The 27,245-nt window shown below is 40.5% G+C and overlaps 1 protein-coding gene across 5 annotated transcripts in view; it reads right to left on the bottom strand.

Moving 5' to 3' along the window:
• Window positions 1-27,245, bottom strand: part of crebbpa (CREB binding protein a) — an 86,770-nt gene that overhangs the window by 45,952 nt on the left and 13,573 nt on the right. The gene's annotated exons all lie outside the window — the stretch shown is intronic.

The following is a 27,245-nucleotide window of genomic DNA, read 5'->3' as shown; positions in this document are numbered from 1 at the left end:
AACATGATGTTGTTCTTGACAGTCAGCCAGTCGCGTTTTTTCCCTGCATCGTCGTATAGCCACTTCGTCTGAAACTTTCTCCCCCCAGTTCCAGCGCTGGTCGGTTTGGGTTTCGCAGCATTCGCATCGCGACCCCCCTCCTCCTCCTCCTCCTCCTCCTCCTCCTCCGTCCGTGCCTTTTTAGCTATGGGTTTCAGGAAGCGCCACATAACGATAAGATTTATAGGCTTAAGGCTAGGAAGAATGATTGTTAGCTATTAAGACTCGAGTAACGTTACCGGTACACTCTGTGACTGTCGCCTGAGAGATATCCCTGTAGTGCGCGCTCTAAGCTAACTACTAGGCTAGCTAACTGCCGTCTCTTAGCAACTAGTCTACGGAACGTCGAACGTGACATCACAACAAATATGTGCTTGGTAAAATAATGATCTCCGTGTTGCTTTAGGTACCGGTAAGCGCTGCATTATTGCTGTTGTGAACCTCACTTTTTCAACTCGCCAGCGTGGCAAGTTAGGCAAATATTTTACTCGCCAAAGCTAAAAATAGCTCGCAAATGGCGACTGGCGAGTGTTAATTTGCACCCCTGCCTTGAAGCAATGTTCCCTCTAACTTTTCATGTGTGACGCAAAAACTCCCTAAGCATTCAGTGGAGCCCATGTGAGCAACATCAGACGTGCACACTGTGGCTACACCAGCAGCACACCTGTCCCAAACCTGACTAAATAACAAGTTCAATCTCTATCCATCCATCCATTAATTTTCTACCACGCGACCCCTGCATTCCGGCGGAAGGCGGTGTAGACCCTGGACAAGTCCCCACCTCATCGCAGGGCCAACACAGATAGACAGACAACATTCTCTTATTATTATAATCAAATGGCAGCAGTCATTTCCATTTCTAATATAAGTGTTTAGGCCCACTTACAATGACAATAACAAAAAATATTGTTTTTCATGAACTGTGTACTTGTATTGTTTGTCTGGGTGGAGGTCCTGCTTTGGAAATAATTTGTATCCCTTTCAGATATTGCATTTAGTTCCCATTAAAACATTCACATGTTGCACAATGAGATGTAAGCAGGGGATCATGTGTACATTCCCGCAACTTCCAGTTTGTAAAAAATATATTTTTATTAGTATTTATTAATATACTAACAGCATTTCATGATTAATATTTATAAATTAAGATTCCTAATAAATGACACTAGAATAAGCACACATTTGATTGGTAAATCATAGTGTAACGACCTGGAATTACACTTTATGTGTGGTGTTGGAGTTGTCCGACTTTTTGTGTGGCTGTAAACGCATCACTGCCTTAAGTGCCATATGTGCATGTGTTGGCGCAAGTGAGAAAGAGCGAGCGGCTGCTGTTGATATAACAAAGTTGCTTTTGGTCTGGTTTGTACTGCAGAAAATGACCAGTTTTGCTAGATGTCATTTTTTTTTACTAATGTTTTGGTGATGTGTTTTTTTTTTATTAATTTAAACTTTTATTAGTAGATTGCACAGTACAGTACATATTCCGTACAATTGACCACTAAATGGTAACACCCCAATAAGTTTTTCAACTTCTTTGGTCCACGTAAATCAATTCATGGTAATGAATGAATTTATGGCCGACAATAAAGAGTTTTGCTCAGTGAAGTGATCGATGGAATTCATGTCCTCAAAGCGTCTCGACAGACGTTACAATATTTGAATAATGATGACGAAAACTGTTTTCTCTGTCGTGTCTGTGTGTCAAAAATTGTTATGCGCTAATTTTTTTATTTGATTTTGTGCGTGGCATAGATTTGCCGTGCGCAGAGGACGCTTGAGCAGTGCGCAATTGCACAGGCGTGCACCTTAGAGGGAACGTTGCCTTGAAGGTAGAAAAGCGCTATACAAGTATAACCCATTTACCATTTAACAGTAGATTCAGTTTTTTTGGGCCAATTCCGTGATTCCGTCTGCGGAATTTATAGACTCCTACCATCGATATTTGCCCTTTTTAACTGATAAGGTGCCGAGCCCAGCCGAGCTTTCGCACAGCCGTGTCCAAGTTAGGGCTGCAATAATTATAGAGCAAATCAATTTTTTCTTGGGCTGCAACCGTTCATCGATAAATTCTATTAGAGAAAATAATCTATTTGTATTTTTGGTGCTTCGATGAGTTAAGACTTTGATGTGACATTTAATGGAGGAAAATATGCAGACATTGTATTGCTCCAGCACACAAGAGCAATGCACCCGCACCAATGTGGCCTGTGTGAGGGAAAGGGGGTTGTAACAATTATTAAAATTTTGATTTCGATTATGGCTTCTCACGATCATGAAAATATAATAATCGAAGGGAAAAAAAAACGTGCATGCAAATTCCAGAGCTTGTCACAGTGGAACAGACAAGGAGCAAATGAGCTAAAAAAAAGCATGTCTACTAGAAGTTTGGGATGTCACCATGGCTGCTACTTTTTATTTGACGGCACCTAATGCCTAATCAATAATCGCAAAACTCAACAAAAACAACAAGGCATATAATTTCCGCCTTCATTAAATCACGGGCGGAGTAACATAATTGGCCAATAAACGGAATACGTTGTTAAACGCAGAACATCAGGGAAATTGACATAAATGTGAGTGAAATGCTGTCATTGTGAGGAAAAGGAACATTTGTTTGGGAACATAATGCGTCCGGACTGTGCAACATTCATATCAACTTTCTTCTCAGACGAATCAACGCCACTCAAACCTGCAGCAAGACTTCTCAAATCCCAGTTCAATCAGCCAGTTACTCGGGATCTCAAAGATCACCTCTTGTACCCTATTGAAGGTACAGTGGTTTTGTTATTTCCCGATACAATTTTTAGACCAGGAATCTTGAAACATTTTTTTTTCTACTTTAGGCACGCAACCTGACAGTTTTGAGAGACAAAAGTATCTAACACAGGGTTGGGCAATTATATGATCGTGATCGCGATCAATTTCAGTTTGATCACAGTGATCAGCTGTAAGCATATTTCCTCGATCAAATATGTGACCCGTGCTGGCAAAATGAGTCGGAATACGCACAGGCTAATTTTGACCTACAGGCAAATAAGTGAAAAAAATCTTGGTTGAAATTGAGATTTTCACAAAAATGAGTCCATAAAGCCACAATCTAGCGATCCCAATCATCGAAATAGCAAGAAAACATCTTAAATCACCTTTATTTGAAGGTTTTGTATGAGGTATGTCTTCAGAAATTAGTCCTTTGTGTTAAAATTCCTTGAGAAAATCAAGTGTTTTCAACACTCACTCGCGGCAATAAGGGGGAATCCCCCTAGCCATATTTGGTATCATTGTGACGCCAAGTTTACCTACTTTCTAAAAATGAGCATGGACTTCCCGATGACGCCATTCTGAACCAATAGAATTCAAGTTTTTAAACCTGTCCCGGCGTAAACAAATCCGGCTTGTTGCTAACCGGTCGCTGTGAGGCGTACCCTCATTGGTTGAATCACCCCGCACGGTGCATTGTGGTATCATGGCAGCTCCCTGATGAAAAACAACACACAGTAATTCGAGCGGAATATTTGGTGAAAAAAGGTGATTTTCAAACATTTAATTATTATTTTTGTGGATAAGTTAGACTGTTTTACATTCTGTAATGGATTTAGAAGGTGGAGAGGGTACACAGGCGGTTGCAAGTGCGCTAAATTCACTGCAGTCGGCGAATCTTCTTAGTGCTGCTGGTCAGGAATATTATGGACAGCTGATTGATGATTATTTTGGTGGTCAGGACCCTGTAAGTAGCGATAATGACTCAGAAATTGATGAAAGTGACTCTGAAGAGGCTTCTCCTCTCCTAGACAATCTCAACGATTACGACGACGTTTTGCATACAAAGAATGTACAGAATGATGATGTACATGCCATGCATGCACCTGACAGTGACTCTGAAGATGATGACACACAGCCACAGGGTGAGAGACATGTGGGCCTACATGATGATGCAGATGCTGCCTTGGAACAGGCTGCTGACCTGTTGTTTGATCAAGATGTGGAAGTGGAAATTCAAAAAATCAGGGATTTTGAATGTAATTGTGCTAAATTCAAAAATGGACACTGTATGAAAAAATTAGATACAGGACTGATACATAGTTTGCGACAAAACATGCAGTCGATGAATGATTTTGAAAAGAACATCGTCATCATCGCCAAAATCATCTCGAATCTAAATCGTTCTGAGAGGACAAAGGGTACCAAGAAGAAAGAGACGAAAGCCAGAAGCCTTTCCAATGGCTGCTACTCAGTTGAAGGGACAAAAATCTGCCGAGACACCTTCAAATTTATACACTGGTAAGCTTTTATTTATTTATTGTTTTCTTAATTCATGTGCTAAACAGGAAATGTTCTACACAGTATTAAAGAGGAAATGCAGCTGACAGCTTTATCACCATTGGTCAGGCATAGGTCACGTATCCTGAGACTGAGAGATCTTGTCAGTTACCTGTAGCATCTAGTTTATTTCATTATGTTTGAATACCGAGCTTGGAGAAAACAGTGCTGACCAAATAATAATTAGGGCATCACCGTTTTCAATAGAGTTGAATATATATTTTTCCTTTAGACATGGGATTTGACTTTAATTGTACCAATTTTGGTGTTGCTACAAGGACTTTTAAGGTATGGTTGCTATGGAGTTTTGTTTTGGAACATTCTGTTCTGGAACAGTAAACTTTAAGCTGTTTTTTCTCAAAACGGACCCTCAAACTTGGTCGACTTCAATCGGATGTAACTTGGTCATTTTCTGTCCGATTCCTACAAACCATATATCATTTTGAAGGTCTTTAGATGGAGAATGTGTCAATAACAATAACTCAGTTTTTAAAATGTCCTCATTGTGACTCATTTTGCCAGCACAGGTCACATATGGTGAAAATGTTAGAAGTTACAGCAGTAGTAAACAATTGGGGAGCAAACATACAGTGGGGCAAAAAAGTATTTAGTCAGCCACCCATTGATTGTCAATGGGTGGCTGACTAAATACTTTTTTGCCCCACTGTATATATAATGTAATCCTGCACTAATCAATCAATCTTTATTGACTGTGATCCTGTGTGTGTCTGTGAATGTGTGTGTGTTTGTTTACGTTTGCCTGTGGTTGTGTGAAAGTGTGTCCGTGTGTGCGACCATTTTGTTCCACCTTCGCAAAAGTCACATCTCCTCACGACGTAATTAATGTCCAATCGCATTGTGCCTCTTCCCCTTACACAGCTGGAAGTGCAGCCCAGAAGAACAAAATAAAGAAATATGACTAACACTAGCATAGAAGTTGAAACACAACACTTAAAAGGAGAAGCCACTTTACTTTCACTATCTGCGGCAGCTCACCAGTCATCCTGCCCCGAATGCGGACTGGACTTGCAGGCACTCGGAGAACTTCTAAGTGACTGTAATCAACACACCCACTATTTTAATCAGAAAAGGCATTTTTATATCTAAATATTTTTAATCAGACTTTATGTTTATGTGTCTGAAAAGATTCCACTACTGATATAACCTACTAAAAAAAACTTGTACCTGCTGGAGTAACAAGCACGAAACCGGTATACCGCTAAAAAAAAACTCTGCAGAAAGACATTTTGTGTTTTTTGTTTGAGGATAAAAAAACATTTTGTCCATCCATCCATCCATCTTCTTCCGCTTATCCGAGATCGGGTTGCGGGGGCAGCAGCCTAAGCAGGGAAACCCAGACTACCCTCTCCCCAGCCACTTCGTCCAGCTCTTTCCCGGGGGATCCCGAGGCGTTCCCAGGCCAGCCGTGAGACATAGTCTTCCCAACGTGTCCTGGGTCTTCCCTGTGGCCTCCTACCGGTCGGACGTGCCCTAAACACCTCCCTAGGGAGGCGTTCGGGTGGCATCCTGACCAGATGCCCAAACCACCTCAACTGGCTCCTCTCGATGTGGAGGAGCAGCGGCTTTACTTTGAGCTCCCCTCGGATGGCAGAGCTTCTCACCCAAAGGGAGAGCCCCGCCACCCGGCGGAGGAAACTCATTTCGGCCGCTTGTACCCGTGATCTTGTCCTTTCGGTCATAACCCAAAGCTCATGACCATAGGTGAGAATGGGAACGTAGATCGACCGGTAAATTGAGAGCTTTGCCTTCCGGCTCAGCTCCTTCTTCACCACAACGGATCGATACAGCGTCCGCATTACTGAAGACGCCGCACCGATCCGCCTGTCGATCTCACGATCCACTCTTCCCTCACTCGTGAACAAGACTCCAAGGTACTTGAACTCCTCCACTTGGGGCAGGGTCTCCTCCTCTGCAACCCGGAGATGGCACTCCACCCTTTTCCGGGCGAGAACCATGGACTCGGACTTGGAGGTGCTGATTCCCATCCCAGTCGCTTCACACTCAGCTGCGAACCAATCCAGCGAGAGCTGAAGATCCTGGCCAGATGAAGCCATCAGGACCACATCATCTGCAAAAAGCAGAGACCTAATCCTGCAGCCACCAAACCAGATCCCCTCAACGCCTTGACTGCGCCTAGAAATTCTGTCCATAAAAGTTATGAACAGAATCGGTGACAAAGGGCAGCCTTGGCGGAGTCCAACCCTCACTGGAAACGTGTCCGACTTACTGTCGGCAATGCGGACCAAACTCTGGCACTGATCATACAGGGAGCGGACCGCCACAATCAGACAGTCCGATACCCCATACTCTCTGAGCACTCCCCACAGGACTTCCCGAGGGACACGGTCGAATGCCTTCTCCAAGTCCACAAAACACATGTAGACTGGTTGGGCAAACTCCTATGCACCCTCAAGGACCCTGCCGAGAGTATAGAGCTGGTCCACAATTCCACGACCAGGACGAAAACCACACTGTTCCTCCTGAATCCGAGGTTCGACTATCCGGCGTAGCCTCCTCTCCAGCACACCCGAATAGACCTTACCGGGAAGGCTGAGGAGTGTGATCCCACGATAGTTAGAACACACCCTCCGGTTCCCCTTCTTAAAGAGAGGAACCACCACCCCGGTCTGCCAATCCAGAGGTACCGCCCCCGATGTCCACGCGATGCTGCAGAGTCTTGTCAACCAAGACAGCCCCACAGCATCCACAGCCTTAAGGAACTCCGGGCGGATCTCATCCACCCCCGGGGCCTTGCCACCGAGGAGCTTTTTAACTACCTCAGCAACCTCAGCCCCAGAAATAGGAGAGCCCACCACAGATTCCCCAGGGATTGCTTCCTCATAGGAAGACGTGTTGGTGGGATTGAGGAGGTCTTCGAAGTATTCCCTCCACCGATCCACAACATCCGCAGTCGAGGTCAGCAGAACACCATCCTCACCATACACCAGCGTTTCTCAAAGTGTGGGGCGCGCCCCACTGGTGGGGAATAGAGACATGACAGGTGGGGAGGAAATTTCACTTTGATTTTTTATTTATTTTTTATTATTATATTCTTTGATTTTTTTTTTTACTATGCTTTCATTTTCTATACACACTGGAAATCACTTTGTGATTCTGTCTGTGAAATCCGCTATATAGATAAATGTAAATTACTTATTTTTCCTGTATGCTTTACATTTCTAGGTAGGAGCAAAAGTTTGACAGACAGCAACAGTAACTAATGGGGGCGGGGCTAAGCGGAAGCTTTGTGAATGGCGAGTCACTGTGCGAGGATTTGCTGTTTTGCAAAAACATAAAAAATAGAGCCACTGCTGTTCAAGATAATGGACAGTTTCCTCAAAGAACACGACCTTAAATGGGAAAACTGTGTGGGCTTTTGCTCTGATGGCGCGCATGGCAAAGTCAAGAAACGGGCTGCAGGCTCTAATAAAGAGGGTTGCGCCAAATGCGCATTGGACACAATGCGTCAAGGCAGCTCAGCCCCGAATTCAATGAGGTTTTAACAGTGGCAGTGTCAAGCCTGCAACCCCGATTTGAAAAGCTGTGCAGTGCAAAACAGGCTCATTGCAGCCACTAATGCTGGAGTACTGTAAAACTCATGTTCACTTGCCCTGTCCTCCTTTTTTTGGCAAAGATTGCAAAGTTGCACTTTTATTTTCATTTATTATTGAACTTGATGCAAGTTATTTGATTTATTATTGAACTTGATGCAAGTTATAACACTTTTATTTGATTTATTATTGAACTTGATGCAAGTTATAACACTTTTTTTGATTTATTATTGAACTTGATGCAAGTTAACACTTTTGTTTTATTTATTATTGAACTTGATGCAAGTTATAACACTTTTATTTGATTTATTATTGAACTTGATGCAAGTTATAACACTTTTTGATTTATTATTGAACTTGATGCAAGTTATAACACTTTTATTTGATTTATTATTGAACTTGATGCAAGTTATAACACTTTTTGATTTATTATTGAACTTGATGCAAGTTATAACACTTTTGTTTTATTTATTACTGAACTTGGACGGCGTGGCGAAGTTGGTAGAGTGGCTGTGCCAGCAATCGGAGTGTTGCTGGTTACTGGGGTTCAATTCCCACCTTCTACCTTCCTAGTCACGTCCGTTGTGTCCTTGGGCAAGACACTTCACCCTTTGCCTCTGATGGCTGCTGGTTAGCGCCTTGCATGGCAGCTCCCGCCATCAGTGTGTGAATGTGTGTGTGAATGGGTAAATGTGGAAATACTGTCAAAGCGCTTTGAGTACCTTGAAGGTAGAAAAGCGCTATACAAGTATAACCCATTTATCATTTATATTTATAACTTGATGCAAGTTATAACACTTTTGTTTTATTTATTATTGAACTTGATGCAAGTTATTTGATTTATTATTGAACTTGATGCAAGTTATAACACTTTTTTTGATTTATTATTGAACTTGATGCAAGTTATAACACTTTTGTTTTATTTATTATTGAATTGATGCAAGTTATTTTATTTGATATTGAACTTGATGCAAGTTATACCACAGCTGCACAGTTATTTTATTTATTATTGAACTTGATTTTATTTTATGTTATTGAGTTTGAATGTATAAAACTTGATGTTACTTGATGTTCGATAAATTTGAAAATGTTAAGCTTGGCATTAGCGTTCTGTTGGGGCGATGGGGGCAGGTGGGGCTTGAAAACTCCCCCATTGTCCAAATTGGGGGATGACAAAAAAAGTTTGAGAACCACTGCCATACACGGTGTTGATAGTGCACTGCTTCCCCTTCCTGAGGCGGCGGATGGTGGTCCAGAATCACTTCGAAGCCGTCCGGAAGTCGTTTTCCATGGCTTCCCCGAACTCCTCCCATGTCCGAGTTTTTGCCTCCGCGACCGCTGAAGCCGCACACCGCTTGGCCTGTCGGTACCTGTACGCTGCCTCAGGAGTCCTATGAGCCAAAAGAACCCGATAGGACTCCTTCTTCAGCTTGACGGCATCCCTCACCGCCAGTGTCCACCAACGGGTTCTAGGATTACCGCCACGACAGGCACCAACTACCTTGCGGCCACAGCTCCAATCAGCCGCCTCGACAATAGAGGCGCGGAACATGGTCCATTCGGACTCAATGTCCAGCACCTCCCTCGTGACATGTTCAAAGTTCTTCCGGAGGTGGGAATTGAAACTCTCTCTGACAGGAGACTCTGCCAGACGTTCCCAGCAAACCCTCACAATGCGTTTGGGCCTGCCAGGTCTGTCCGGCATCCTCCCCCACCATCGCAGCCAACTCACCACCAGGTGGTGATCGGTAGAAAGCTCCGCCCCTCTCTTCACCCGAGTGTCCAAAACATGAGGCCGCAAATCCGACGACACAACTACAAAGTCGATCATGGAACTGCGGCCTAGGGTGTCCTGGTGCCAAGTGCACATATGGACACCCTTATGTTTGAACATGGTGTTCGTTATGGACAATCTGTGACGGGCACAAAAGTCCAATAACAAAACACCGCTCGGGTTCAGATCCGGGCGGCCATTCTTCCCAATCACGCCTCTCCAGGTTTCACTGTCGCTGCCAACATGAGCGTTGAAGTCCCCCAGTAGAACGAGGGAATCACCCGGGGGAGCACTCTCAAGTACTCCCTCGAGCGAATCCAAAAAGGGTAGGTACTCTGAGCTGCGGTTTGGCGCGTAATCATTAAACTTGTTTGTGTTGGTACACATTATTTTACCACACCTCAAATTCAAACTGCACTTGACTGTATTTTTATTCAATATAAGATACAAAATTTAAGTTTTAAAAACTCTGTTGAACAATCTGGATCACCGCTTGCCATTTGCCAAACCACTGTTGAGAAGCACTGATCTACACAAGTAATCAAAGAATACAAATAATAATTTACCATTTGAAAGTGTTTAGTGAATGTTAACTTGAAAAAAGGCCTTATAGTATTCACTACACTAATGATAGTTTATTTACTGCCGAATATTTGTGATAAGCAAAAAAACGAAATAATTTTGAGAAGAAGAAAAATTGTTTTTTACCCCCCAAAACGTACCCAAAAAAAAAAAAAGACTGTGGCTCTAAAACCGAGGTACGTTGCAACTCTAGTAAACACAATTATATATATGTGTTAGCATATATTACCTCAATCAAACATGGTGGAAATGTCTGTTACAAGATAGTGCAGTAGTGAACAGTAGGGATGCGGTACTCGGTCTAAGCCTGCACACCACAATCCACTTTAATTTAAAAAATTAAATAAAATCTTGATATAAAAATCGGATAATATCAAAAAATTAATCGTGATCATTTTTTTTGCCTTATTGCCCAGCCTTAATATAACTCACAATTAGTTTACCGAAACAACAATGTATAAAAACTAGAATGAACAAATGTCCCCGTAGTCTTGGAAGCTTAAACATCCTGTATGATGAGGAGGATAGATGACTTGGAAGCCACGGTGAAATCCCTAGATTGCAGGGAGACCACACGTCACCTTAGCCTCCAAAGCAAGAATATTTCACCATGCAGAACCTTTGCTGAACTGGAGGAGCTAGACAGGCGTCTGGCTCAACCAAAGAAGAGGAATGCAATGGTATTTAAGTGTGCATAATCCAACATGAATTACAGTTTCATACCTGAACCGATGTATCTTACAAATTAGTTTTCATAAGTGTGTTTTTACAGCTACCTTTCCTTGAAACAAGAGGAGGGGAAAATGTAGGGGCAGCCATTGACTGTATTCTACGCCGAGTGGCCACAAATGATGTGCTTGCGGGGGCAGAAGGTCTAAGAAGGCATTTTAAAACCTGATCCTCTGCAAGATCATAACAGGCATGTGGTAAAATATTGGTCACATCAGTTTTATGCCAAGTTTGATTGATGAGGCCTTGATATGCAACTTTACTTCATTTTGTCTTCGACTTTAGCGGCTTGTCTTAAAAACTCCCCGGACCACACAGAAACAAACTTCAAGTAGTCCATTGGACATGATCTCAGGTTGGCCCAACACATACAGTAAATTACAATTTGTCTTGTTTCGAGTGTGTTCACCATAATTAAATACATTTGAAATATTTAAATCACTTCTAGAGATCAGGAAGTTTAGGGTTGGTGGTACTGGTATTTGTTATGCTTTTGAAAATTTGTTGACAATCTTATTGTGTTACAATTGTGTGTTTCCTTTTTTAGGACAGTGGAGGAAGAAAATAGGCAGAGGAACGGACCAAACTAGCACCATTTATTTTGGGCATATTTTTCCCCAATTTAGATTTTTTATGCAGATTTTTTTTTACACATTGCCATTGCAATTCTTTATACTTTTATTCCTCTTATTTACAATGTACATAACTGTTTCCTGTAAGTTGTGTAGTTTGTTTAATAAAACAATTGACATATGCCCTGCCAAATTTGCCTGTTAATTCATTACTGTCAATATAATTATGTACAGTAAGTTACAAGTATTAAGTTTATACTACCAATATGTTTATAAAGGTTGTGGGGGTAAATACAACTAAAAAACTACAGTCAGAGAACATAGTATGTAACAATCCGGGAACCAAACACTACCCAAAAGCAACAATTTAGGAATATTATTTATGGGTGTGGGGAACATTAAGTATCATTCGAAGAATATAACATTCCGTGAACTAAAATGTTTCCATTTGAACCCAAGTGGAACCAAAAACTACCTATGAAACCTTTGGCGAACGTTAATTGGCCAAAAGGCTAAAGTAATTACAACGTTCTGGGAACCAAAAATGGTTAGGTGGGTTAGTATCTTAAGGATAATTATCAAGTAAAAACGAGATGCTGCATCTCAAAAGGGTTTTCCATTAATACCGGTAAATTCTAATTCAAGTACAGTATTAAGACGGTGTTAAACATGTTACACGCCGAGAGAAAGCAAGAGCAGAGATGCTTATAGCTAAACTAACCAGCAGGTAAGCTAGCTTGAAACAACAGAAGAAATAGGTGCATAGTAAAGTTTAGGGAGTGTTAATGGGAGCGATTTATCTTACAGCAGAAAAAAAGCAGTTATTTACAGGAAATTAACAAGAGTTAGAGAAAGTTGCTTAGTTAGGGAAATGTACAGTTGGTATATGTGATTAGTATTGGTATCAGCCAAACTCACTCATAGATGATCGGTATCGGAATCAGCAGCAAAAATTTGTGATCTGAACGTCCCCAGTTTTTATGTACAAAAATCTAACACCCCTCCTCCAATTAATACCTTTTCAAATGTGCATATTTTAAACTGTTGAATACATTTTCACTAAATGTATCATATTTTATCAGTCTTTGTGTTTAGTTTGGTTCTTTATTTATTATCTATTGTCTGTTTTTTGCGAGAATGGCGACAGTTTTTTTTTTGTTTCAAACGTTTTCTTTAATGCAAGTAAATATTGATGCTCCTGTTGGAAAAGTGCAATTGAAATTGTATATGCATTTACAAGATGAAAGAAAATTGCATTAGGAAATCCTTGTTTATTTCAACAATTTTGACCAAAAGTTGCATGAGGGTAAAAAGTGTGTTTTAGTATATTAATCAATTAAATTAATCAATAGATTATCCATTTACTAAAATAATCGATAGCTGCAGTCTTAGTCTCCACACTCAGAAGTAGCCGTCAAGATCCCCTATAAACACCTGCACGCTCAACTTTCACAAGAACAATGCTGTGCTTAACACAGTCTGACAAAACAGATGTTTCAAAAAAGCACTTTGTATGAAGCACTCATTGGTACAGTTATGTTACACAACTACGAGTTCACTAAAATAAAGCAATGCTGGTCAAAATTGGCCTATATTGCACCAATAAATGTAAGTTAAAGTTAAAGTAACAATGATTGTGTCACACACACACACACACACACACACACACACACACACACACACACACTAGGTGTGGTGATTTTTGTCCTCTGCATTTGACCCCTCCCCTTGTTCACCTCCTGGGAGGTGAGAGGAGCAGTTGGCAGCAGCGGTGGCCTCGCCCGGGAATCATTTTTGGTTATTTAACCACCAATTCTAACCCTTGATGCTGAGTGCCAAGCAGGAAGGCAATGGGTCCCATTTTTATAGTCTTTGGTATGACTCGGCCGGGGTTTGAACTCACAAACTACCGATCTCAGGGTGGACACTCTAACCACTAGGCCACTGAGTAGGTTAGGAATTTTTGCATTTAATTAATATTAGCAGTATTTATTAAACAAAAAGTACATACTCTATGGAGGTAAAATAGGCGTAAAATGTGAAAAACTGAATTACAAAAAACTAAAACAGAAAAAAATGAAATTGGGAAAAAATAATTTTACAAGGCCCTAGTTTACCTCCCATCTGCCACATCTAATGTATACCTTCATTGATATTCAGACACAGTCTCGCATTTAACGAGGACACTTAGCCTACTAACTTATCTGAACAAACAAAATCTTCCTGATTGTGGAAGATGCTTGTTTAAGGCTTAAGGGACCATCCATCTTTTGCTCACTCTTTCATCTCCACGGCCCCCCTTTCCAACTAACCAACATATGGATGTCTGGCACAGCATTTATTTCTGAACAGAGATACACACTCTCTGAACGCTTGGCCGCGGGTTCCTTGGCTGTGAGCCAAAAATGCAAAGCAATGTTTTGGTCGAGTAGCACCACATGCGGCTCGGGGAGGATGGGGTAGAGGAATAGCACTTTCACTTTGCAAATACTAATTGCTAATAATTTTTCCACAAAAAAAACATTCTAGGGCTGTGTATCATGGCCAATTTGCTAAATCAATTTGAATTAAATTCATAAAGGTTATTTTTTTTAAATTGCAAAATGTGCCACATTTTTCCTTCATCACAAACAGGTTTTAAGTGCTAACTAGTGCTGGCCGGTATGACTGAAAATTCATATCACGGTATAAATTGAATCCCTTTTACAGTAACGGTATATATATCGCGCAATAAATGTTGCAGACTACAACTTACATTGGAAGTGTTTCTGAATGGCTTTGCTACCAAGTTCATCTTGATTAGCGCCAATATATTTTTTATTCACAATCCTTTATTCAATAAACAGTTTAATTAGAACAAATAAGTCCTTAGCGTCCGTTCTTTGTTAAGCATACCTTTCTCGACTAGACAATGGCACTGGGACCGTAACATAACTGGGGGCTCGTTGAGAAAAAATGTAATCTTCGAACAAAAACAAAAAAAAACATTGAGGCTAGGGCTGGGCGATACATCGAATATACTCGATATATCACAGGTTTGTCTCTGTGCGATGTAGAAAATAACTATTTCGTGAGTATTCATGTATACGTTCTCACGCAGTTGCTTTTAGCTGTGCATTACACTAAAGGCTTTTTCTTACTTTCTTGTCTCTCCTTCTCACAGAGAGATAAAACAAGCGCACCTTGTTACATACGTCACATATTGTTGTGCGTGCAACGTCATACGCCCTCGCGGAGCAGAGAGGTAGCGGCAAGGATAAAGTTAGCTGTGGTGCAAGTGAAATGGTGCGAGTGGTAATACGAGAGAAAGAAGGTGCGAATCTGGCAACAAATGAAGGAAGAATAATTAATTCCCAAGAAAACAGCACGGGGTCCATCGTCTGGCTTCAAGCGGGAAGATGAACAGTAATATGTCAAGTATGCGGCAAAAGCGCTGCTACAAAAAGTAGCAGCACTACTAATTTGTAGCATCATTTGAAAAGTCACCCGCTAGAGAATGAAGAGTGCTTGAAACTCCGCATGTCAACATCTCCGACCGGTGCCACACCAACAAAATGCCCAAGCAACCAGCACTGACCCAATTGAGCCTGGCGTCTTCCATTTCCAGATCAACACCGTATGAAAAAAAAATAGTCAACAACAGGAGATGACGTCTGCAGTAACCTACCACATAGTGTAGGACATACAATATTTGATTTCCTATTATACAGCTAATTTTTATTTGACAGTTATTGAAATATCTTGTGACATCATGCACAAAAGTGCACTTTATTTATTTTAAACTATTGTAGTGATGTTCTGTACAAAAAGTGCACTTTAATTTAATGTTTTGAGATGTCATCTTAGTGACATCATGCACAAAAGTGCACTAAAAGCTCGTTTTAAAATGTCTCTGACAATCTTGCACTTTCTGTTTGGAAATGACATGAATGTTTGTGCCACTGCTTAATAACTGTTTAATAAATACAGTTTTGGTAAATTGACTTAGTTGTGATTTCCCTCTCTGCATGAAAGTTTAAAATGAGCATATATTAATGCAGTATGAACAAGAATGTTTTAATGTAGACACATAGAATCATCATACTGCTGTGATTATATGCATCAAGTGTTCATTCAAGGCTAAGGCAAAATATCGAGATATATATCGTGTATCGTGACATGGCCTAAAAATATCGAGATATTAATAAAAGGCCATATCACCCAGCCCTAATTGAGGTAAATAAACCTTGATTAACTTTAAAACACTCAGTGAAAGAGAAGTTACATTTATGTTCTTTAAGCTGTATAATCTTTTAGCAATATCTATTTTAGTACAATTTGCTGTGCCTTACATTGTGTCCAATGTTCCTGCTTGTGTGTTTGCTCATTAAATCAGAACATTTTTTGATTGTACCGTTTTAAAATGGTTCCAAACTTTTTTATTATCTTTTCATGCCAAAGCATTTGACCTACTTTTGAGCGACAGTCACGTGATTACAGCGGTGTTCCCCATTGCCACGTCATACGGGAGTCCCGAGAAACTGGCGCATTTTAAGACGAGTGCACATGCGTACTTTTACGGTGGTCATTGAACTATTTTTCTTAATATGTGGCGTTTTGACTGTGTCCGTGCAGAAAGCACAGGTAAGTGAAGTGCCTTTGTACAATACAACATTGTGTTTAACGATCAGTTGTATTCTTGTCAGGCTGAAAGGGCGTCTTCGGATAGTTGTTTTCCTAAAGTGTCACAGGGACGCGGTTACGTGTTCACTATGTGCAGTTTTCTCGAAAGCATATCCTTGCGAGGGATCATCTATTGCAGATTGCTCACCAAACCCGCTGGTTTACAGTGCATAAAAACCTGCAGCAAAACTGCGTGAAGCCTAGGGTGGAGTCAGACAGGTGCAGATCTTAATAGGCAGGCATAGATAAAAGGTTACTCTGGTTTGCTGTAGTTTTGTATGCACTACTTAACATAGGTATACCAGTATTACGAGTTATACCAGTATATTTTAGAAAGAGGTATGCAGGGCTCAAATTTTACCGCGGCAACTGCGGCAAGTGCCGCGACCACCCTCGTTTTTCGCCTTAACGCCCAAAAAATTTAACAACATTTGCGGCAAGAACATGCCGTGACCGCCCTTGGCTTTTTACTTGTTAATGGACGAGGGATGTACCGTATTTTTCGGAGTATAAGTGGCACCTGCCGAAAATGCATAATAAAGAAGGAAAAAAACATATAAGTCGCACAGGAGTATAAGTCACATTTTTGGGGGAAATTTATTTGATAAAACCCAACACCAAGAATAGACATTTGAAAGGCAATTTAAAATAAATAAAGAATAGTGAACAACAGGCTGAATAAGTGTACGTTATATGAGGCATAAATAACCAACTGAGAATGTGCCTGGTATGTTAACGTAACATATTGTAAGAGTCATTCAAATAACTATAACATATAGAACATGCTATATGTTTACCAAACAATCTGTCACTCCTAATTGCTAAATCCGATGAAATCTTATACGTCTAGTCTCTTACGTGAATGAGCTAAATAATATTTGATATTTTACGGTAATGTGTTAATAATTTCACACATAAGTCGCTCCTGAGTATAAGTCGCACCCCCGGCCAAACTAGGAAAAAAACTGACTTATAGTCCGAAAAATACGGTAACAGTAAATGGTATAATGATAATTTGCGATAGTTAGTAATACCGTTAAATTTTTTCATTACCGAAAAACCGTCATTTGTTAATGCATTTTTGGCAACACAAAGTCAGGCACATGTGCGCTAGCGTTGTTTGGCTTGATAATCATGGCGGACCAACGACACAGACTTTGCTGGGGAGATTTCCCCTCGGAGTAAACGGAGCAAAGCGCTTGGTTTCACATAATTTTCCCTCGCTTCCCGCCATGCGTTTAAGAGCACACTGCTGTGTTTAGATGGAGACAGGTGTGGACAATATTGGAGACACTTGTCCCCACACTAAAAGTAAACAGCGAAGAAGAAAACTATTTGATGTTTTGCGGCAGGCAATGTGTCGTGAATCTCCTGCCTCAAAAGAAAATAATGTTTGCCTTGGTGCCCTAAAATATGAGCCCTCCTTTAAGGCAACACTTGCCTTGACCTTAAAAAGTAAAAATTTGAGGCCTGGGTATGTATTTCAGACAATACCCCCATATCGATATATATCTTTTGATGTTGCCTTTGATAGTTACTCCCGCCGTTTACCCGCGCTTCATTTAATGTATTCAATTTGAGATTCAGAGCACTGGGCGGAATTCACATCGCTTCAACACCCGTCGTGATGCTTTGTTTCAATTGTATGAAAATATTCACACCAAAAAGATTCTTTAAACAGTTGAATTGTCTTGGTCCGTACCAGATGTAAGTCTGCTGCTAGGTGTCAACCGAGGGGACCCACCAGAGGCACGCCGCTACCTGGGGGCCCGGCAGGCAACGTAGCTGAGGAAAGGTCCGGCAGGCAGGAAGGTTCTGGTGCGCGTCCGGACTTGCTACGGCACATCACCGACACTGAACCCCCACCACATTCACAATCGTGCCCACACCGTAGCTCTGGTGGGGACGGCGGTGGCTGCTCCAGCTGCGGCACATGCCCAGCCTGGCTTCGCACTCCAGCCCAACCCTTAGAGCCAATCCTTGGTTTGAAGTTACGGATCTCACTTCGGACTACAAGGTGCCGTGGGAATAATGAACAACAAATCAATGATTGAAGTGAAAAGCTCTCAATCCAAGCCATAACCCATTTGTGGACAACGTACAGTATGACAGCCATCGAAGCAAATGCAATCTCTTTATTAACCACAGGTAACATAATCCGGTGAAAAGATTCAACAGAACAACCGTCAGAGCTGCCAAACTGCCGCTTTAACTGCTAAAGCTAACAAATATATCTCAGCTCAAATCCTCGCTGATATGACATCACTTGGCGACAGATAGCCTTTTAAAAGACACACGCACGCACACTGCTCTCATGAAACTTCTCTTAACTGCATTAAGGCTGCAATGATTAGTCGACATTGTCCAAAAATGTGGACTATTGTTGTGACGTCATCACTCGTGTTTTTCCCGAAGAAGGTGGGTCCGCACCGCCACTTGCAAAAACATAGTCAGTGATAACATGTAAAATGTGAGAACATTTCCTCCTATTCTTGTTAAAAACATGAATACCTTGCTCATTTTGCAAAGCGGACCTTGTTTTTATGGCAATACATCTATGATACGCGAGCATTTAAAGTGGAGGCAGGATGCCGACGTGGTCTCAGCCTCGTAAGAGTGTTAGCTTGTACTTTGCTAGACAGCTAAAAAGTGTGAGACAAAGTTGCGTGAAAAATAAAATTAACTATCACTTAAGCCAAAGTCAGCCAGCTAAACTTTGTCTACATCAATTCAAGTACTTTTTAGAGCAGCGTCAATTTGCAATGCCGTAAAAGACACACGCACATGCGCAGATATAATAAGATCAAACATACAATTATTAAATAGCCAACATTTTAGGAATTAACCAAAGATACAATTCTATACATTGAGTTTATAAAAGTGCTAAAACTGTGCAGCAATTTAATATTCACAAAATGCTTTTCTTTTCGAGAAAGTTTGTGTTTTGTTGTTTGTTTTCCTTTGATTTGCCTTTCCTTTCTTCTAAATTGACAACATCCTAATAGTCATTTACATTTTTGTAACAGCTAAATGAGCAGCACAGTTACAGTATAAATAAATACTTATGAAGGAATTAGTCAACCTTGTTGTTCATAAGCACATGCCTAAAATAACTTAAGCTGCATTTAGAAGTCAATGGAAAAATTAGAGCCATTAAATATGTGTACGCGTTATTATCCGACTAGTCGACGTATCGTTAATAGTCCATGACTAATCGAATATCAAAATAATTGTTAGTTGCAGCGCTAAACTGCATATGACATGTATAGGAAGGTCTTTAAGTAAAGCATAATTACTTTCCCTAGTAAGTAATTACACTTATTAAAGAGTAATTGAATTAGTAATTAAATTACTTTTTAGTTAAGTAACCAGAAAATATAAATAATTACTTTTTTAAAGAAATTTTCAGGACACCGGCAGTAAGAGTCATGTGGTGTTGAATTTATACTTAACACTTTGCATGTTTTGTTTAAAATACCGACATTTATCATTATATCTTATATCGCCATTTGGCCTCAAAATACCGAGATATCAGTTTTGGTCCATATCGCCCAGCCCTAACTTAAAGGGGAAATCAAATTTTTTTCCTATTATTCCAACTCCTTATGTAAGACAAGAACACACATGTTTTTGTTTTTTATGCATTCTAAATATTTAAAAAATGTAATCAAAAGTCCGCTTACAATGGGGCCAATGGATGTCGCTCTATTCTGCTTTTAAAACTCTTACAAAACCTCCAAACATTTACATTAAGGTTTTATATACATGATGTAAGTATATATGTAATGTAGTAAACAATTTAAAATAACATTTACAGTGTTTCCCATAAACTGCCAAGATACCTGTGGCGGTGGGGGCGTGACTATGGGCATGGCTATGGGTGTGGTCACCATGACATCATCGAGTAATTTGCATAATTTACTACAATGATATGATTTTCTCTAAAAAGGCTCAAAAAATGTATACTTACTAATTAATAATAACAGTTTTGTTTTAAAGGTCCATCCATCCATCCATCCATCTATTTTAAAATATAATTACAACACTTTATGTACATATTTATATACAGATTTGAACAATAAGTTATTCACTGAAATATATTTATTAATTGTGGTTCTTACAAAAAATATATCTTTTAAAATATAAAAGCTAAAATGTCTCTTAAAGCTCTGCCCCTTTAATTAGTGCATACTAAATAATTTAACTTTAGCCTACTACTACAACCATATTATTTACCAGCAACATAAAGTAAAACAGAGGCAGAGGTGTCCTGCCACAGTCAGTAACAAATAAACAGAAAACAGTAGTGGTCAAATACAAATAAGGCAACAAGAGAAGTATCCTACACTTTTCTTTTGTAAAGTAAATCTGAACAGCCTATATGGGCATCTACATCGACTTTATGATTTGCCTGAGAAGCTGGACAGGACAAAAAAAAAACAACATTTTTTTTATTTTTTTATTTATTTGTGGCGGACGTAATTCTTTTGTGGCGGGCCGCCACAAATAAATGAATGTGTGGGAAACACTGATTTAATATTTACGTATTTTACTCATGAGCATACGTGGTGCATTAATTTCAAAAACGCATCACAAAGTTCGCTTTTTTGTCTTCATAACTGATTACCGTATTTTTCAGACAATAGGGCGCACCGGATTTTAAGGCGCACTGCCGATGAGCGGGTCTATTTAGATTTATTTTCATACAAAGGCGCACCGGATTATAAGGCGCGTTACAAGGGGTCATATTATGATTTGTTTCTAAAACATCAGATGAGTTTGTCTATGTTTATGTCTATGTAATGGTGGTTCTTTGGTCAAAATGTTGCATAGATTATGTTTTACAGACCATCTTCAAGGCGCTTTCTGACCGTCGCTTTAGGATGCGCCGTTTTGTAGGCGGTCTTATTTATGTTGCTCCACTTCAACAGCGTCTTCTCCCCGTCATCTTTGTTGTAGCGGTGTAGCATGCAAGGACGGGAGTGGAAGAAGTGTCAAAAAATGGAGCTAACTGTTTTAATGACATTCAGACTACTTAAATCAATAACGGAGCAGCACCTCCTCATCCGTGGCTCACGAGTGCAACAAAAACGCCGGAAATGTGTCCCGTGACAAACCGCCTGACCGAAACTCTCTAATAACAAAAGTTATGTGGGTAAATTATGCAAACCCACTACACCTGTAGTTTTTAGCACTTCCATAGCGAGATATAAATTAGAACTTTACGCTACTTTATATTAGAAATGGCAACAGCGGAGGATGAATGCCAAAGAAACGAAAAGATAGACAAAAAAACAAAAGCCTATTGACTACGGGGTCGGCACCTACTACAATGGCGGACGTGCGCATATTTTCAGGACTTATGCAGATCCCAAATACACATCAGCAGGTACCAGAAGGTAAGATAAATTGGTTTTGTATAACGATGCGAAACAAAATGCCAGATATTATGTCTGCTAATAGGTGCCATTTTCCGGTCTTCATATATATACACACCATAATAATACCGTATGTTGAAGCACAGTACGTCTGACTACGGTAGCCGTAATGCGATGACTATCAAGCGGTGCAGCCTCATAGCTTACCAAAGTCGTACTAAAACATTTTGATAGTTTTTTGAGAGGCGTGTGTATTGTTTTATAGTCTCAGTTTTGGACCAAAAATGATTCCCGGGCGCGGCTACTGCTGCTGCTCACTGCTCCCCTACCTCCCAAGGGGTGATCAAGGGTGATGGGTCAAATGCAGAGAATAATTTTGCCACACCTAGTGTGTGTGTGACAATCATGGGTACTTTAACTTTAGTGTTTGCTGTCGTCATCTTGCAGTCTACACGTATCTCATATGTGTGACTGCCATCTACTGGTCAAACTTATTATTACACCATTTACCAAATAAAATAGCTTCAAGGTCGGTAAGCACAACCAGAATTATTCCGTACATTAGGCGCACCAGATTATAAAGCGCACTGGCGATTTGACAAAATGAAAGGATTTTAAGTGCGCCTTATAGACCAAAAAATACGGTATTACTCACTGTAGACTTTATGAGAGCCAACCAACATAATAAAACCTCACTTTCTGTACAACGTATGCTATCAATAGGATGCCGACTGATTGAATTTTGTTATATTACCGTTTAGATGAAGAATTACTTATAATCCTTGCGAAGAAAAAAGGGGTGAAACCAAACGTCTTTTCATGTTGTTCTCACCTTTCCCGGGTCTAAATTGGATGCCAAAGTCGATCAACTTGTTGGAACACATACTTATACTTCTACTATCCCAATGAGAGGCATAATTAAATGATTTAGAATCAACTTCCACAAGCAAGGAAGGAGCTCACCAATCGATCATGTCAAAATAGGCACTCAGAGGTCAGAAATTGAGATTACATTTTTGCTACTCCTGATCTTGGCCGTCAGACCAAACACATAGCCAGTAAAAATAACATTTTGGCTAATATGTGCCGTTGCAGTGAATGGTGGCCCTTTTTCCCCACCATTAACAATTTGAGGGTGGGGATGTTACGTGCACCGCATGTACGCACTTATCTGTGTGTCATTTGCTAATTGTTTCTCCCCGACTGTTTGCGGGGTGTGATTGGACAGCAGACGGGTGCCCGGGAGATAAAGCTCAGAGGTTGAGCTGAAGCTCTCACTCTTTCGCTTGCTTGCTCACTCCAGCGAATTGCCAGCCCAGCTGATTAGCGCACGGCCGCAACTGATGCCAAATTTCACCTGATTAGCTCTAATATATTTTGCATTCACAATCCTTTGTTAAATAAACTTTGCAATTAGAACATGTAAGTCCTTAGCGTCCGTCCTTTATGTTGCGCGTTCCCTTCTCGACTAGACAACGTTATGGGGCCCGTAACATAGATACTATTTTAACATTCTTACCTGGCTAATAACGAATATAATCCACTTCTTCTCAACACTGTCTTTCACACTCCCTACCTTCCTTCTTGTGGTTGAAAAGATGCCAAATGATATTGATCTCTAACTATATGCTAATGCTAGCCAGGGTTTCCCCCAGATTGCCAATATACACTACCGTTCAAAAGTTTGGGGTCACATTGAAATTTCCTTATTTTTGAAGGAAAAGCACTGTACTTTTCAATGAAGATAACTTTAAACTAGTCTTAACTTTAAAGAAATACACTCTATACATTGCTAATGTGGTAAATGACTATTCTAGCTGCAAATGTCTGGTTTTTGGTGCAATATCTACATAGGTGTATAGAGGCCCATTTCCAGCAACTATCACTCCAGTGTTCTAATGGTACAATGTGTTTGCTCATTGGCTCAGAAGGCTAATTGATGATTAGAAAACCCTTGTGCAATCATGTTCACACATCTGAAAACAGTTTAGCTCGTTACAGAAGCTACAAAACTGACCTTCCTTTGAGCAGATTGAGTTTCTGGAGCATCACATTTATGGGGTCAATTAAACGCTCAAAATCGCCAGAAAAAGAGAACTTTCATCTGAAACTCGACAGTCTATTTTTGTTCTTAGAAATGAAGGCTATTCCACAAAATTGTTAGGGTGACCCCAAACTTTTGAACGGTAGTGTACCTGTGACGTTGGGAGAGTGGCTAAGGGCATGGCGGGTGTGTGGTCATTACAACGGCATCATATAATTTGCTAAATTATGTTAAACAAAATCTAAACGCTAATCTGTGTTATTAATTACTATTAACATTAGGTATGGGAGTGTATCAATTCCTTGGAATCGCTTGCCATTTTCTCACTTGTTTCTCCTATAGATTCTTCCGGGTGGGGATGACGTCATAACGCAACGTGCGTATTGATGTTAGCTCTCAAAATGGCAGAGCCCGTGCAACAAGCGCTCTAAAGTTGACTAAAAGAAAAGATTGCAACAGCGCTACTTGGAATAATTATAAGGCGGCTAGTTCATCAAGACGAGGACATACAGTACTAACAATATGCTAAAACATTTAAACACACCGCATGCAATAATTATAAATGAAAGTTGCATTTTTAACTGCTACTATCTAATCCCAGCAGCAGTAACGCTAGTACGTCATCTGAATACAACAACAGGTACTAACTAACACCTCCTATTATGTTAGCGCTATTAGCTCGGTTGGTAGAGCGGCCGTGCCAGCAACTTGAGGGTTGCAGGTTCGATCCCCGCTTCCGCCATCCTAGTCACTGCCGTTGTGTCCTTGGGCAAGACACTTTATCCACCTGCTCCCAGTGCCACCCACACTGGTTTGAATGTAACTTAGATATTGGGTTTCACTATGTAAAGCGCTTTGAGTCACTTGAGAAAAAGCGCCATATAAATGTAATTCACTTCACACTTCACTATTATTTGTCAAAATGAAATGAATGCCTTCTCATTTAGATGACGAGAGACAGATTCAAACTGGCTCTAGGGCGGGCATCTCCAATTCACGTCTGCCGCTTGACGAATGTCACTGAGGAGCGACCAAGTTTGTGGTCAAAAGTTTGCATTTTCGGTAGGTGAATGTTCAATTGTAGTCAGAGAAAAGTTGCATGTTTTCTTTCAACCACATTTTCTCTCAGTCACTATATTATACAGGTGAAACTAGAAAAAATAGAATATGGTGTAAAATCTATTCATATCAGGAAATAACTACTTAAACGTATTACATGCGAAGTGAGGTATGTCAAGCCTGTTGTAAATTTGATCATCATGGTTTTAAAACCTTACATTTTCTGAGCTTTTCAATTCAAAGTTTTCATAAACTGTAAGCCACAATCATCCAAATTATAATCACTAAAGGCTTGACATATCTCACTTTGCATGTAATAAATATCACATGTAACTAAATGTTACATTCTTGTGTGAATTGTGTATTAATTTCTTATATTTACAAAAAAATATTTTTTTCTTCTATGCCAACATGTGCCTTTTCAGACCCCACTTTAGGCTTTGTAAGGTCATGTAACGTCTAAATTAAACATAATTGATGCTAATCCACCCTTTTTCTCTTTTTTCCAAATAAAAATTGATAAGAACCGTTAAGGAACTGAATCGTTAAGAAAAATCAAAAGTGGAATAGGAACCTGACAAATCTTATCAATTCCCATTACGAATTAACATATCCATCCATCCATCCATTTTCCACCGGTTGTCCCTTTGGGGGCCGCGGGAGTGCTGGAGCCTATCTCAGCTGCATTCGGGAGGAAGGAGGGGTACACCCTGGACAAGTCGCCACCTCATCGCAGGACCAACACAGATAGACAGACCACATTCACACTCACATTCACACACTAGGGACCATTTAGTGTTGCCAATCAACACTAGGTAACCCACGCAGTCACCAGTTTCTGTTATTGAGTACATATACCAAGATGTCAGTTTCTCTTCTCACTCCATCCATAGAATCCAAGGCAAGACAGAAAGACGGCGCAACCACACTAGTGTTATGAGAGTAGCATACGTGTATGTGTGCTCCTTCATGAATAGCAGTGTGAAGGGTGAATGACGCCAGGAAGGGAGTGGAAGAGTTAGGAGCATGCAGCAGTAGGGGCAACTGTGTTCTGTGTCCTTCAGAAATAAGAATAAAGCAACCAAATTGTCACAAAACGGTGGCCTCGTCATTCCGACATGAAAGCCAAGCTGAGCAGACCCATTGTCGGGTAAAGTGAAGGGTGTTACATCTGACGAAAACATCAGCCCTGGAGGGAACGTCTTTCCTGCGCTCCTCAACTACGGCATGGGACTGGCGGCCGAACAGCAGGAAAGGTGGGACACTAGGTAGTTGATACTGTTACGTGACTGGTTGTTAACGTCTCTCCCATTGCTCAGTGAATACGGTTAACTGATAGGTTGTTAGCGTGTCCCTCCAATTGCTCGGTGACACCTTCTGTTTTCTGTTTTCTTGGTTCCCAAAGCGTGAGTGACTTCATGAAACGAATCCTGCTTCATCATTTCTCCTTTCTTTAGACCAAAACATATAAATATATATCAAATATTTTATCGAACGCATTTTATATTGATATCGAGTATGTGTTTATCGCGATATATATTGATATCATAATTTCGGCCCAGCCCTAATTGTACAGTGTACTTTGTTGAGAATTCAAGTTCCTGGAGATTTCTTCAACCCTTTTAGTAACTTTTTCTTGATTTAACACATCCAGCAACAAATCTAACATCTTTTTCTGGTTATTGGAGACTGTACTTGTGTTTAAAGACTTTTTCCTTCTCTCGCACGATGTCCGTAACGATCAGCAAGAGCTGCAGCGAGCGAGGATGACGTCACACTTGCTTGGTGCTGCTGATACAGCTGTACTTACTCTCCTTGAAAGAGTGCCACTGTCCTCGTAATATTTGCACATTGCACATTTTGTAGATCGCTGTTCGCGGGTTTTTGTCGGATTTATTAAAAATACATCCACATCGCAGACATGCTGTCACCGTTCCAAACAACCCCGTGCGTCTTGCCTACACAATATCCTGTTTTGGCAGTGCTGTTTCAGTGATCAAAGTCTTTATTGTGGCCAAATTTTTGATGCATTATTATTTACAAGTCAGTAGTGCACAAAATTAGGTTCTGCTCGCCTTTCGGAACTGTGAACCAGCATCCGCTTCCGAGCCGGGGTTTCGGGCACCCAACTCGCCTCCCTCTGTAAAACATAATCTATGCAACATTTTGACCAAGGAACCACCATTACATTACATGTTATGTAGACCACAAGGAAGTGTTTCAAATTTAGAAAAAAAATCATATGACCCCTTTAATGCGCCTTTTGTATGAAAATAGACCTGAATAGATCCGCTTATCGGCAGCGCGCCATATACAAGTTGTCTTGTCTGTGCAGCGATTTGAACGTGTAAAAAGGGTTGTTTATAACTCCCCTACAGCATACCAGCGGAGGTCACACTTGGGAACAATGTCACAAATTTAGCAAATTCCAAACGGCCTGTTTGGATGAAGTATGAAGGGAGGCAATATTGTTTTATAAATATCTCCGTAATGCCTCCATGGTTTGATTTCTAA

The sequence above is a fragment of the Entelurus aequoreus genome, linkage group LG22, assembly GCF_033978785.1.
Source record: "Entelurus aequoreus isolate RoL-2023_Sb linkage group LG22, RoL_Eaeq_v1.1, whole genome shotgun sequence".
NCBI lineage: Eukaryota > Metazoa > Chordata > Actinopteri > Syngnathiformes > Syngnathidae > Entelurus > Entelurus aequoreus.
This window is presented reverse-complemented; position numbering and strand designations above follow the sequence as displayed.